At 51.4% G+C, this 12,638-nt stretch overlaps 1 protein-coding gene across 6 annotated transcripts in view; it reads left to right on the top strand.

Annotated features, from left to right (window-relative positions):
* ITSN1 (intersectin 1) overlaps positions 1–12,638 on the top strand; it is a 256,074-nt gene that overhangs the window by 202,041 nt on the left and 41,395 nt on the right. The window lies entirely within an intron of this gene.

The following is a 12,638-nucleotide window of genomic DNA, read 5'->3' as shown; positions in this document are numbered from 1 at the left end:
AGGGCTGATGGCTTTCTCCTGCTCCTTCCATAAAGACTCACCAGTCTTCTACCTGGTACCTGCTCCCCGCTTCCTGTCTTCCAGCCTCTTCTGCATACCACAGGCAGAGAGTTATTTTGAGAACCCAACAACTTGGGACTGCCCCAGTGGTCTAGTAGTTAAGAATCCACCTTGAAATGTAGGAATGTGGGTTCGATCCCTTGAGGAACTGAGATCTCACATGCTTCGGAGCAACTAAGCCCACATGTTGCAACTACTGAGCTAGTGCACTCCGGAGCCCAGGCACTGCAACTAGAGAGTCCAGACCCAGCAGTGAAAACTCCTGCATGACGCAGTGAAGACCAGAGGCAGCCAAATAAATAAGTAAATGTTAGAACACACACATGCATGCAACTATTTTTGCTTAAAATTGTCCAGGGGTGTCCCAGTGCTCCTGGGATGACGTCCTTAATCTCGCATTTGATCTGTGAGGCCCCCTTGGTGCTGCTTCCTTCTCCTGCCCATGTGAGGCCCTCACCTGGCCCAGCTCTCTCCTTGCTTCAGTTCAGGTCAGTTCAGTCGCTCAGTTGAGTCCGGCTCTTTGTGACCCCATGGGCTGCAGCCCTCCCTGTCCATCACCAACTCCCGGAGTCCACCCAAACCCATGTCCATTGAGTCGGTGAGGCCATCCAACCATCTCATCCTCTGTCGTCCCCTTCACCTCCACCTTCAATCTTTCCCAGCATCAGGGTCTTTTCAAGGGAGTCAGCTCTTCGCATCAGGTGGCCAAAGTATTGGCGTTTCAGGTTCAACATCAGTCCTTCAGTAACACCCAGGACTGATCTCCTTTAGGATGGACTGGTTGGATCTCCTAGTCCCACCTATTTGCCCATTTGTGTTCAGCCTTCCCCAAACCAGGGCCTTCCTTTCTGATCTGCTGACAAGACCATCATTAGGTGGCTGCTGTTAACCTAAAAACCTTCCAGGTTTCTGACATCAAAACGGGTTTCAGGGGTAGGGGCTATGGTCACTCTGGCTTCCGGGAGGAGACGCTGATGCTTGAAGAGGTGAAGTCCCAGGCTGATCTGCCGCCTTGTGGTCTAATATTCTTTCTAGGTCTTTCAGCCATCTTTGGGATCACCACGCTAACCCTAAACAGAAGTCCAGGCTTCTGATGCCCCAGTGAGTTTCCAGCTCACTCTCTGGAAAACCGTCTCATCTGACTTTCAAATTACGTGATGGAGAGGTCTGCTTTCATCACTGGTCCCCACTGTGGCATCCTGGCTGGGAGATGGCATGGATGCGGAGGCTTTCTCTGCCTTGGAGTTGGCGCAAGTCAACCTCCCTGAGCTTCGTCTTCCTCCCAGGGCTCCGTGTGCCCGCACGTCCAGTGGGAGGTGGTGCCCAGGCTTTACTCGATGGATTCCCAGCATCTGGCCCTTCCTTTTGCCTATTGAGCCTCACCTAACCAGAACTTCTATCACCATTCTCTCCAAGATTCTTGCATGAAGCTGAAGCCACTGGTGGGCCTGCTTGAATGCCCTCACCACGTGTCACCCAGCTGTTTGCCCGCCTCCACCCCTGCTTTCTCTGCTGCCTTGGCCAGCTCCACTCACCCGCCATGTCTGAGCGCTCTGGTGAACCCCAGTCACTTGTTGCACATAAACTGAGTGGATGGAGGCCGACAGACAGACAGACACTCCCTTCTTAGACTGTGAGCTTCTTGGGAGCTGGGTCCTGTCCCCTGAAGACCAACAAGCATGAAGTAATAGTAATGGTAGCTGCCTTTGTATTTAGTATTGCGTGACACCACGTCCTCCCTGTCAGCTTAGAAACTGGAGGTGGAACCTACTCTCTACCTGGGTGTCACCCAGAGTGCCTTGCTTAGGGAGTGTCCAGGGTGACCAGTTCTGTTTCCACCCTGTTGTTCCACAGGCTCACTGCTTCCTGCCCAGCAAGGCTGGAGGGAAAGGAAAACCCCCTCACCAGTGTCCAGTCTCCCCGCTGCCTGTGGCTTAGAACGGTGCATCAGCTGTGTCTGGGGAGGCACCACTGTTGAAAGGACACATCCACAGGAGACCCTGGACCAGGCAACGAGCTTCTTATCGTGAGACTTACTACCCATCAGTCTTACACCGTCCTGAATACTATGCGTTGACTCTGTGTTTGGTTTTCTGTCTCCCCTCCGCTAGAATGGAAGCCCCATGGAAGCAGGGGCCTGGGTGCCTCTCTGCTGTGCTGACAAATGAGCAAGAGACGCCATGGGCTCAAGTGGTCTCTTGTGTTCTGGCGGGGTCAGTTGGCCAAGTTAGGAGAGACCGCAGGGGACCAGGCTGTTCTTAGACCCTTGGGAAGAAAGTTCCATCGTGATGAGAAGTTCCCACCTGTCCGTGGACTGCCCTGATCTGGTCTGGTGTCCAGAGCTGCCTCTGGGCTGGAGTTTCCCTGGGACTGGTCAACCTGGGACCAGCTGCCTTGACCCAGCCTGGTTGCCAACGGCCCCCAGCATTCTCTGGCTCCAAGGACAGGAGTCTCCTCTCAACGGGGCTATCTGGGAATGGACTGGGAGAGCCACAGTTATGGACCACTCTCAGACCCACTCTTTTACAAGCTCACGATTTCCTGGTGAGTCTGCATTTGCCAAGACAGCAAGAGCAAAAAGTTATTCCTGATGGCAGAAGTTTTATTCCTGATCTTCATCCGTCTCTGACTCCACTGTCCCATCCATAAAATGAGGGCATCAAGCAGAGTGACCTTTCAAGCTCTGGCCCTGCCGCTGGAGTCAGGTGGTGGCAGTGTGGTCTCCAGGAACGAAGCATTGGAGGTTTTCTGGACTCCGGCGTGTGGACGGCCTCAGAGGATGGCATTCTGTGGTCATGGCCATCACGTCTCCTTGGACAAGTGCCCTGAGTGACCTGCCTTGGGCTGCATTCGGTTCAGCGGTTGTGGCCACCCTCATCCAGCATGTGCCTGGACAGATCTAGTTTCTGAATCTCACTCCCTTTCCACACCAGGCGCCTTGTTTCCGGGCAAGCTTCCCTTTCGTGGTGTGTTCCTCACTCTTGGCTGCACATCAGAACCACTTGAAAGCTTCGCAAGTTATGGACACCCGGATTGCACCCCATCCAGTAGGATTTGGTGGATCTGGGGTACAGCAGGGACACTGGGCTTTTTAAAGTCCTTAGGTGGTTCTGAGCTTCCCTGGTAGCTCAGTTGGTAAAGAATCCACATGCAATGCAGGTGACCTGGGTTTGATCCCTGGGTTGGGAAGATCCCCTGGAGAAGGGAAAGGCTACCCACTTCAGTATTCTGGGGCTTCTCTGGTGGCTCAGATGGTGAAGAATTCTCCTGCCATGCAGGAGACCTGGGTTCAATCCCTGGGTTGGGAAGATCCCCTGGAGAAGGAATGGCAACCCACTCCAGTATTCTTGCCTGGAGAATTCCATGGACAGAGGAGCCTGGTGGGCTACAGTTCATGGGGTCGCAAAGAGTCGGACACAACTGAGTGACTTAACTTTCACTTCTTCGGTGATTCTGACGTGCAGCCAAACTCAAGAGCCACGACCCCCCTCCATCCTCCACGCAGCTGCTGCAGCGACCCTTCCAAAGTACAGCCAGACCTTCCTGAGCTCCCCAACCAAAGACGAAAATGCAGACACCGGGCTTCCCTGGTGGTCCAGTGGTTAAGAATCGACCTGCCAATGCAGGAGACATGGGTTTGATTATCCAGGACGATTCCACACGCCATGGAGACCCTGAGCCCGTGTGCCACAACCATGGAGCCTTTGTACACTAGAGCCCGTGCTCTGCCACAAGAGAAGCCACCGCAAGGAGAGGCGTGTGCGTCACAGTGAAGGGAAAGCTCGCCGCAGCCGGAGAGCCGCGCAGAGACGGGGACCCGGCGCGGCGGCCCCGCCAGCCACACGCAGGAGCCCCACTCTGCCGTTCAGAGCCCCGGACCGCGCCTCCCCGCTTCTTAGGGGCTGAAACATATCTCCAAACGCACGTGTTGGAGCCCGTACCCTTCTTCATGCCTCAGAATACGACTGTATTTGGAGATGGGGCCTTTCAGCATGGGCCCTCATCCAGTCTGACTGGTGTCCTTAGTAAGAAGAGGACTTTTGGGCACAAAGAGTCGCCAGGGCTGAGCGCACACAGGAAAGTCCTCGTGAGGACACAGGGAGAAGATGGCTGGCCAAGACTTGATCACCTCTTGATCTTGGACTTCCAGCCTCCAGACCTGTGGGCCAGCACACGGCTAAGCCGCCCGTCTCTGTTCCAGCAGTCCGGCCTGCTGATGCACCACCCTTCCACCAAGGCGAGAGGCAGAGTGATCGGGGCCGAGAACACGGGGGGCGGATTCCCACTGCCTTTTATTAACGGAGGCTCTGCCGAGTTCCTTACCATCTCTGTGCCTCCGTTTCCCTGTCTGTTCAAGGGGGTATTCCAGCCGTAGCTGCCACATAGGGTTATTGGGGAGGACTCCGTGAGTCCGTGAACTGTGCTCGGAACCGTGTAGCTCAGAGTCCATCCGTGCTAACTTCCCTTCCCTCTTGTCACCCCAACCTCTGCTTCCCTCTCCCTCACCTGCCTCCTGGCCCCACCACCCCACGCTTACCCCTGTTTTCACCGACAGCTCCCTCTCTATGTCCCCTCGCTCCTACCCACCCACCCTTTTGCCCAATGAAGCCCAACTTGAATTCCTCCTCCTCTGAAAAACATTCCTAGATCCCTCTAAGCAAAACCACATCCTCCTTCATCATACTGCAATAAAAGTGTGTTTGTACTTCCAATACCTTAATCTGCCTTGTGTACCCAAAGGCTTTGTTTAAGGTGGCTAGTAAGGACCCCTAAGGGCTTCCCAGGTGGCTCAGTGGTAAGGAATCCACCTGCCAATGCAGGAGAGGCAGGAGAGGTGGGTTTGATCCCAGGGTCAGGAAGATGCCTGGAGGAGGAAATTGCAACCTACTCCAGTATTCTTGCCTGGAAAATCCCAGGGACAGAGGAGCCTGGCTAGCTATCATCCCTGGGGTCACAAAAGGGTAAGACTCGAATTAACAACTAAACAACGACAACACCAAGGACCCCTAGAATACTGCACAATGGCGCACATTGAAAGCAGGAACTCAGAAAGAAAGAAAAACAAAGATGGTGACATTAAAGGGACCAGGAATGAGCTAACAAGTGCAGACCATGGGGTGCTTGATGGCACGCCAGGAATTCCAGCGTTAGTTATAAAGTCATGACTGATATGCCTTTGATTAAAAAAAATTACTAAAGTTCTTGATGAAAAGTAAAGAGATGACTTATCCCTGAGAGTAATTTGATTTTCACTGCTTCTCAACAGTCATGAAACTGCCTAGCAGCCCATGGAGCTGGATTCTCCTTCTTGGAAGAGAATTGAGCTTATCTGGAAACCATGTTGCGACTTTTAAGATTCTGGATTGGGACTGGGTGCAGCTGAGTCAAAGGCTGTGGGGGATACCCAGGACAGGCTGGAGAGGGGTGCCTGATCTCAGCTAGACACATCCCAGGGGGACTTTGGTGCCATTGGGTGGAATTTTCCCCAACTCTCGCTACAGGCCTCCATGCCCACCTGGCATCTCTAGACCCCCACATGAAAGTCCAGTCTTAGGGATTTGCAACTCTGAGGTCTCAGGCATGGATGACAAGGTGCATGGTGCCCTCTACGAGATGATTGCACATCAGCAAAGATCAGAGTGTGGATGAGACGGCTCAGCTGCTAGTGGACCAAGGCTCCCGCAGGACGAACACCTGTCTTACTTCCTTCATCACTGAATCCCAGCATCAAGTACAGTTGCGGTCATAGCGCGAATGCATAAATGCAGTCAAAGCTATGGTTTTTCTAGTAGTCATATACAGAAATGTGAGAGTTGTACCATAAAGAAAGCTGAGTGCCAAACAATTGATGCTTTTGAACTGTGGTGCTGGAGAAGACTCTTGAGACTCCCTTGACGGTTGGATGGCATCGCTCACTCAATGGACATGAGTTTGAGCAAGCTCTGAGAGATGGTGGAGGACAGGGAGGCCTGGCGTGCTGCGGTCCATGGGGTCACAGACTGTTGAACGTGACTTAGTGACTGAGCACACACGTGAGAGCACAGGTTGGAGAGGAGGGTCAGACATCAGCTGCAGGGCGAGGAAAAACAGCTTTGACCACAGAGTCTTCTTTTCGACCCATCCATTGTGGGCTTCATCCGCCTCCCCTACATGACGGTCTGCCTCACACATGCCACCGTGCCCTGGAGGTGGAGGATGTTAGAATCATTTTCCCGGGAGGATCCAGGGCAGCCTTGAGGGGAGTAAGCTCACACCTGGCAGGGGAGAGCAGGGCCATGGAGTTTCCGCTTCCTATACTCAGGCCAACCCTGGAGAAGCCTTCTGTGTAGATGACAGCTCCATGAGCTGGGTTAACAGGGTCCCCCAACCCTGGGGACATTTATTTATTTTTAAATTAATTTTGTTAAGTAGGGAGGGGTGGGGTTCCCTGGTAGCCCAGACAGTAAAGAATCTGCCTGCAATGTGGGAGACCTGGGTTCGAGCCCTGGATCAGGAAGATCCCCTGAAGAAGGGAAGAGCTACCACTCTGGCATTCTTGCCTGGAGAATTCCATGGACAGAGGAGCCTGGCAGGCTACAGTCCATGGGGTCACAAATAGCATTTTATTTATAATTATTATTATTATTTTTTTTAATAAAAGTTTTTTGGCTTTGTCATGTGGCATGTGGGATCTTAGTTCCCTGACCAGGCATCAAACCCACACACCCTGCATTGGAAGCACAAAGTCTTAACCACTGGACCACAAGGGAAATTTCCTGGGGCCATTTAGCCAGAGGATTTGGGCTGAAGGTCCTCAGAGATATCGGTAGATCCTTTCCCTTAAAGATGAACAACCAGGGCCCACGTGTCCATACTGCTCTTTTCTCGACCCCTCTGGCATTACGACCTCTTTAATCCACTTCCCACTCCATCTACTTCCTACCCTCCCCTCGCCCCGGGTTATCTTCTGCAGCATCCCTGCATCTACCTGGCACTCTGGCCCCATGCCCCAGCATAATATCCCCCTCCTCCCCGGCTGTATAGAAACCTGGCACAAGTATGATAGAACCTTCATAGAACCTCATAGAACCTTCCTCCAACAGGACAGAGAGCATCTACTTTTCTGAGTTCCTGCAGCCCCCACCATCGGCACAGCCCACAGGCCATTCTTTATTGCTTGCTATTTTATATTTAATTTTCACGTCAAGTTTCCCCCAGAACTGTGAGTTTCCTTGAGGACAAGGACATTGCCTTGCTTATTTCTGTGTCTCTTGGACTTCAAGGGGAATTTAATGCACATTTATTGACCGTCTCATAGTATATTTTGGCCCAGTCTTAACAGGAATGAGGCCTGTTTGTTTGCTTTGCTCTGTGGCCAGCTTGCTGTGGGGCCTGGTTTGGTTTTAAAAATTCTGGTCCCTATTGGAAAAGGAAGTAGAATAATTGGGGTTCTGGAGAGATCAACTCTCGCTTTTTACCCTTCCATGTCTTTTGAACTGTTTACAATAAGCGTATGTTCATGCATTACTTCTGTAATAAAGCAATTTCTTTAGATTCTGCTGTCCCTGTGAACAATGTCCCATGATGATCTTTGGGGGTAAGATACTTTTCTCTAGTATTCCAGACTTAAATCCTTTCTGGGGGGCGGGGGTCATTGTGGTTCTTTCTGTTCTGCAAGTGTGTCTAACTGCATGAAGCTATAACAGACAGCACATAGGTTAGGAATTTTATGTGGGTTGTAATTGGGGATCATTTCTAACTGCCTGAAGTCATTTGCAATATTTTTTCAGCTGTGAGTGGATTCTAGTTTGTTATAAGAGTCCCTCCATCACACTGAGATGTCCGTGGAATTTATTTGCTGTGTTTTACCCTCTCATTTTTCACTGGGAAAGGAAGTCAGCACAGAATGTTTATTCTGGTTCCCCAAAGAGAGAAGGACCACGTCCCTCCACCCCTAAAGAAAACCCTCTCATTTGAAATGTCCTTTCCACTTACCCTACTCTGAATAATGGCTTGCTTTTTAAGCTCTCTTGTTTTTCTAAATATTAAAATTTCAAAGGAAGGATATTTTTGAGTTCAAAGTGCCTGTTTCAAGTCTTAAATGGTTTTCTTGGTCTGGCATTCACCAGCAAGAATTTTTAAAACAGTATCCTATGGGTTGGTTCAGTAGCTGAAAAGACTGTTCCAAGCCAGCATTGTTGGCACATAATGCTGAGATGAATCTCCACCCCACCCCCAAATCTTTACTTTTAATTGTGTTCTGGGTCCTAGAGAGGTCATCTGGACCATCCCTCTCTCTCCAGGCAGGCTAGTAGGGAGGGCAGTGAAGGGTTGGATTTGTTGGGGCAAATAAACCAGACTCACACAGCACTGACCTCCCAAACTTCTCTGCCTGTTGGGTAGATTGATTGAAGGCTGGAGCTGCCTGGAGTAGGAGGCCATACAACCTTTTCATGCCCTCTGACCTCATGAGTAGGAGATGGTCAGTTCACCCTGAACTGGCCCCGGCAGCTGGGATTCTTGAACCAGTGGCCCAAATCCACCCTGGACTTCCTGCTGTTTCCTGACTCTGAGCTTCTTCCAAACCACACTGTGTAAAACTTGAAGATTCAGAAGAATGAATTGCTGAAATCCAAAGCAAGCCACTTCCTGTCATCTTTCCTCACTGGTTCTTATGTCTGGTTCTTCAGTCATTCTGTGTATCTCAGGTCACGTGCCCCATTTTTGCTGCAGAGTTGCCAGTTTCTAGGAATGTCATCATTTCTCAGTGGGGTGCTATTGGCATTTGAGGTGAGCCCTTCTCTGTCACATATCAATCCAGTCATTATGACAACCAAGAATTTGGAGTTGGGGGTGGGTGCAGTGCAACTCTCAACCTGGTGGGGAGCAATACTACCTTCAGTGTGTAGGGGGCAGTACCAGTTTCAGCCTGGGGAGCAGTACCATCTTCAAACTGTTGGGGGCAGTACCACCTACAGCCTGGTGGGGCAGTACCATCTTTAGCCTATTGGGGGCAGTAACATCTTCAGCCTGGTGGGGCAGTACCATTTTTAGCCTATTGAGGGCAGTACCATCTTTAGCCTATGGGGGGCAGTACCATTTTTAACCTATTGGGGGCAGTACCCTCTTTAGCCTATTGGGGGGCAGTATCATCTTCAGCCTGGAGGGGCAGTACCATCTTTAGCCTATAGGGGGCAGTACTATCTTCAGCCTGTGGGGGGCAGTACCACCTTCAGCCTGGTGGGGCAGTACCATCTTTAGTCTATGGGGGGCAGTACCATCTTTAGCCTATTGGGGGCAGGAACATCTTCAGCCTGGTGGGGCAGTACCATCTTTAGCCTGTGGGGGGCAGTACCATCTTTAGCCTATTGGGGACAGTAACATCTTCAGCCTGGTGGGGCAGTACCGAACTGAACTGAACTGAACATCTTCAGCCTGGTGGGGCAGTACCATCTTTAGCCTGTGGGGAGGCAGTACCATTTTTAGCCTATTGGGGGCAGTACCCTCTTTAGCCTATTGGGGGCAGTATCATCTTCAGCCTGTGGGGGGTAGTACCCTCTTTAGCCTATAGGGGGCAGTACTATCTTTAGCCTGCGGGGGGGGCAGTACCATCTTTAGCCTGTGGGGGCAGTACCACCTTCAACCTGTGGGGGGCAGTACCCTCTTCAGCCTGAGGAGGGCACTACCCCTAGCTGAAGACCCTGAGTTCATAGCTGTGTGTTCTGAGGGTCAATCGTTTCTCCTCTTCCATCTTGAATTCCCAGCTCCTGGCACAGTTCGTGCCAGACTTTTGTTAGGATATCAGTAAATATTTGTCAAATGAATGAAGGAATGAAATCCATGAACAAGCTTCAAAAAGGTCTGTGAATCCTGTAAAACAGTGTGCAGGATAGGTCTGTATATTGTGCACATTGTATCCATATGTTTTCTGGGTGGGGGGGGGTAAGGATTCTAGCATCCACCAGATTCTCCAAGGGAAATTGTGATCTACATGGATGTTGGGGTGACTGGTCTAACCAGTGTCCACTACTAGGCTGATGTTTGTATCCCTACAAACGGCATCACACAGTGGATGTGAGCTGAGCTTTAGAGCTACTGGTCTCTACCATTATCCTGATACCCTTGCAGAAAGAAATCTCCTGAGAATTGCAGGGGAGACTGCTCCCCCAAGTTCATACACGTCTCTGAAGTGCAAGGGTGGTATTCTACCCTTTAACAAGAAATGGCCTTGAAGCTGGGCACTTGGACTCCCTGACAGCAAAGTTTAGTGAGAAGAGGACAGGAGGGAGATATTTTCCTCCCAGGTTCAGGAGTGTTTTTTGGGTGGCTTTCTTCATGAAAGACAAAGAAATTGGTGATATCATTCAGCGTCCTATAAGCTGGGGCTCGTGCAGCAGCTCAGCAGAGGGCAGCTGAGGCCAGCAAGGAAGCAATCATGACTTGCTTCCTTCCTGAGTTATCACTGTTGATGCAGTTGTTTAAATAAAACATGTCGTGCCGAGGCAGGAAGGACAGCTGGGCTGAGCTGGCGGCTGAGAAGAGGGCTCAAGGTCCAGAAGCATCTGCAGACCTAAGCAAAGGTTCATACTCAGCCTGTGGCCCTGTGGAACTGTAGCATGGCCGCACTGTGGTGGCTCTGAATGAGGTCTTAGATGGAAGGCGTGGTGGATGTTAACATGATGATGGCTCATCCCCGAGGCTTTCCCAGCATCAATCTGCCCATCCTGGGATTGTCCTATCCTAGAAAGAGATGCTCTAGAATTCTAGAAAGGGAAGTTTGCCAGGGGAGAGGACAAAACTGAAGGTTGGAAGTGCACAGTGAAGCAGTTACCAAGAAGTCTATGATGTTGTTCGCCCCAGAAGGATCATTCTTTTTGCAGAAGCTTCCAGCATCTGGACTAGATCAGTCATGAACCTAGAAACTCCCTCAGGGGAAGATGGAAGCTGAGGAACCGGATTTCAGAGCAGGCTTCTCAAACCATGTGTGTGTTGGTTATTCAGTCATATCTGACTCTTTGCGGCCCCATGGACTATAGCTCACCAGCCTCCTCTGTCCATGGGATTCTCTTGGCAAGAATATGGAAGTGGGTTGCTGTTACCTTCTCCAGGAGATCTTTCCAACCTGGGGATCGAACCTGGGTCTCCCACATTGCAGGCAGAGTCTTCACAGTCTGAGCCACCAGGGAAGCCCTCTCAAACTTTAGTGTCCCTAAAAAGTCACCCAGAGAGCTTGTTAAATCAGACTCCTGGGCCCTGATCCCACAGTCGATTCAGCAGAAGCCTGAGAATCTGCATTTCTAGTCAGCAGCTAGGCACTACTGATACTGCTGGCCTGGGGACCCCACTTTGAGAACCGCTGGTGTCCGGTGGCGAGGTTTCACACTGTGCTCCATGGTGCCCCCTTGTGGGAAAAAGAGGGATGAGAACAGTGAGTGAAAGGGACTCCATGCCCTCACCCCCACCTACATCCAAGACACCTCCCAGTCTTCTTTACAAATCTGGTTTCCGTGATTGAAAAAAGAAACCCTTGATAAAAAGAAGAGGGGTGGGGGAACCCTGACCTGGAAGAGGTGGGTCTAGACCTGCATGGGGGGGTACCCCTGCGAATCGAGCTTCCCCACCCTGCATTCCAGTGTGCCCAAGTCAGGGGGCAGCCTCTGACTATAACCTGAGAACATTTGAAGCAGACAAACCTCAATAACCAGCTAAGTGAGCAGAAGCCAGGGCAGGCATCTCCTGCTGTGCATGCCCACCCCCACCCCCCACAGGGCCACAGAACCCACTCCCTGGGGAGCTGCAGCCACAGTTGTGTCCGGCTGAACCTGGCAGGGTTTCCAGCCTGTTTGCGTGCTAGCAGCCCAGGTCCCGTGGGTGCAGGGCTGCAGCCTGGTCCAGGAGAGTTTGCCCAGAGGTGTCTGGATGTGCCCACATTGGCCCTGTCCCCAGGCCTCTTCAGAGTCTCAGTATAGCCACCTCATCCTACAAAAGCCAAACTTGAGATAACCATCTGCCCAACTAATGTAGCTGGGACCCAACAGCAGTGATCTGAGGTAGGAGCCCAGGCTCTGATCACAGTGTCAGGGTCCCGTCTTGGCTTCACCATCATCACCCTGCTGACAGAGTTTGGGTGAGGCAACCTCTTGAAGCCTCAGTTTCCCCATCTGTAAAATGGAGATATTTGTAGGATCTAAGTGAGCGTTAAACACAGCACCTGGCATGGTGTGAGCCCTCAGGGAACGTCACCAGCCGTCACCATGGCTTCTCACTCTCAACACTCTCAGCATCATGCTGAAGCAGGCGTGCACTGTCTGTTAGTTTCCTGTGGCTGCTGTGACAGATGACCACAAACTTACTGTTCACTCGCTCAGTCCTTTCTGACTCTTTGCGACCCCATCAGCATGCCAGGTTTCCCTGTTCTTCACTGTCTCCCGGAGTTTGCTCAAACTCATGTCCATGGAGTCCGTGATGCCATCCAACCATCTCATCCTCTGTCGCCCCCTTCCCCTCCTGCCCTCAATCTTTCCCAGCATCAGGGTCTTTTCCAACCTCATGAACAGTATGAAAAGGCAAAAAGAGATGCCCACAAACTGGGCGGGCTT

Source organism: Moschus berezovskii, chromosome 1 (genome assembly GCF_049115385.1).
Source record: "Moschus berezovskii isolate FMDL1 chromosome 1, NW_MosBer_1.0, whole genome shotgun sequence".
Lineage (NCBI taxonomy): Eukaryota > Metazoa > Chordata > Mammalia > Artiodactyla > Moschidae > Moschus > Moschus berezovskii.
The sequence above is the reverse complement of the archived record's forward strand: the minus strand, read 5'-3'. Positions and strand labels throughout refer to the sequence as shown.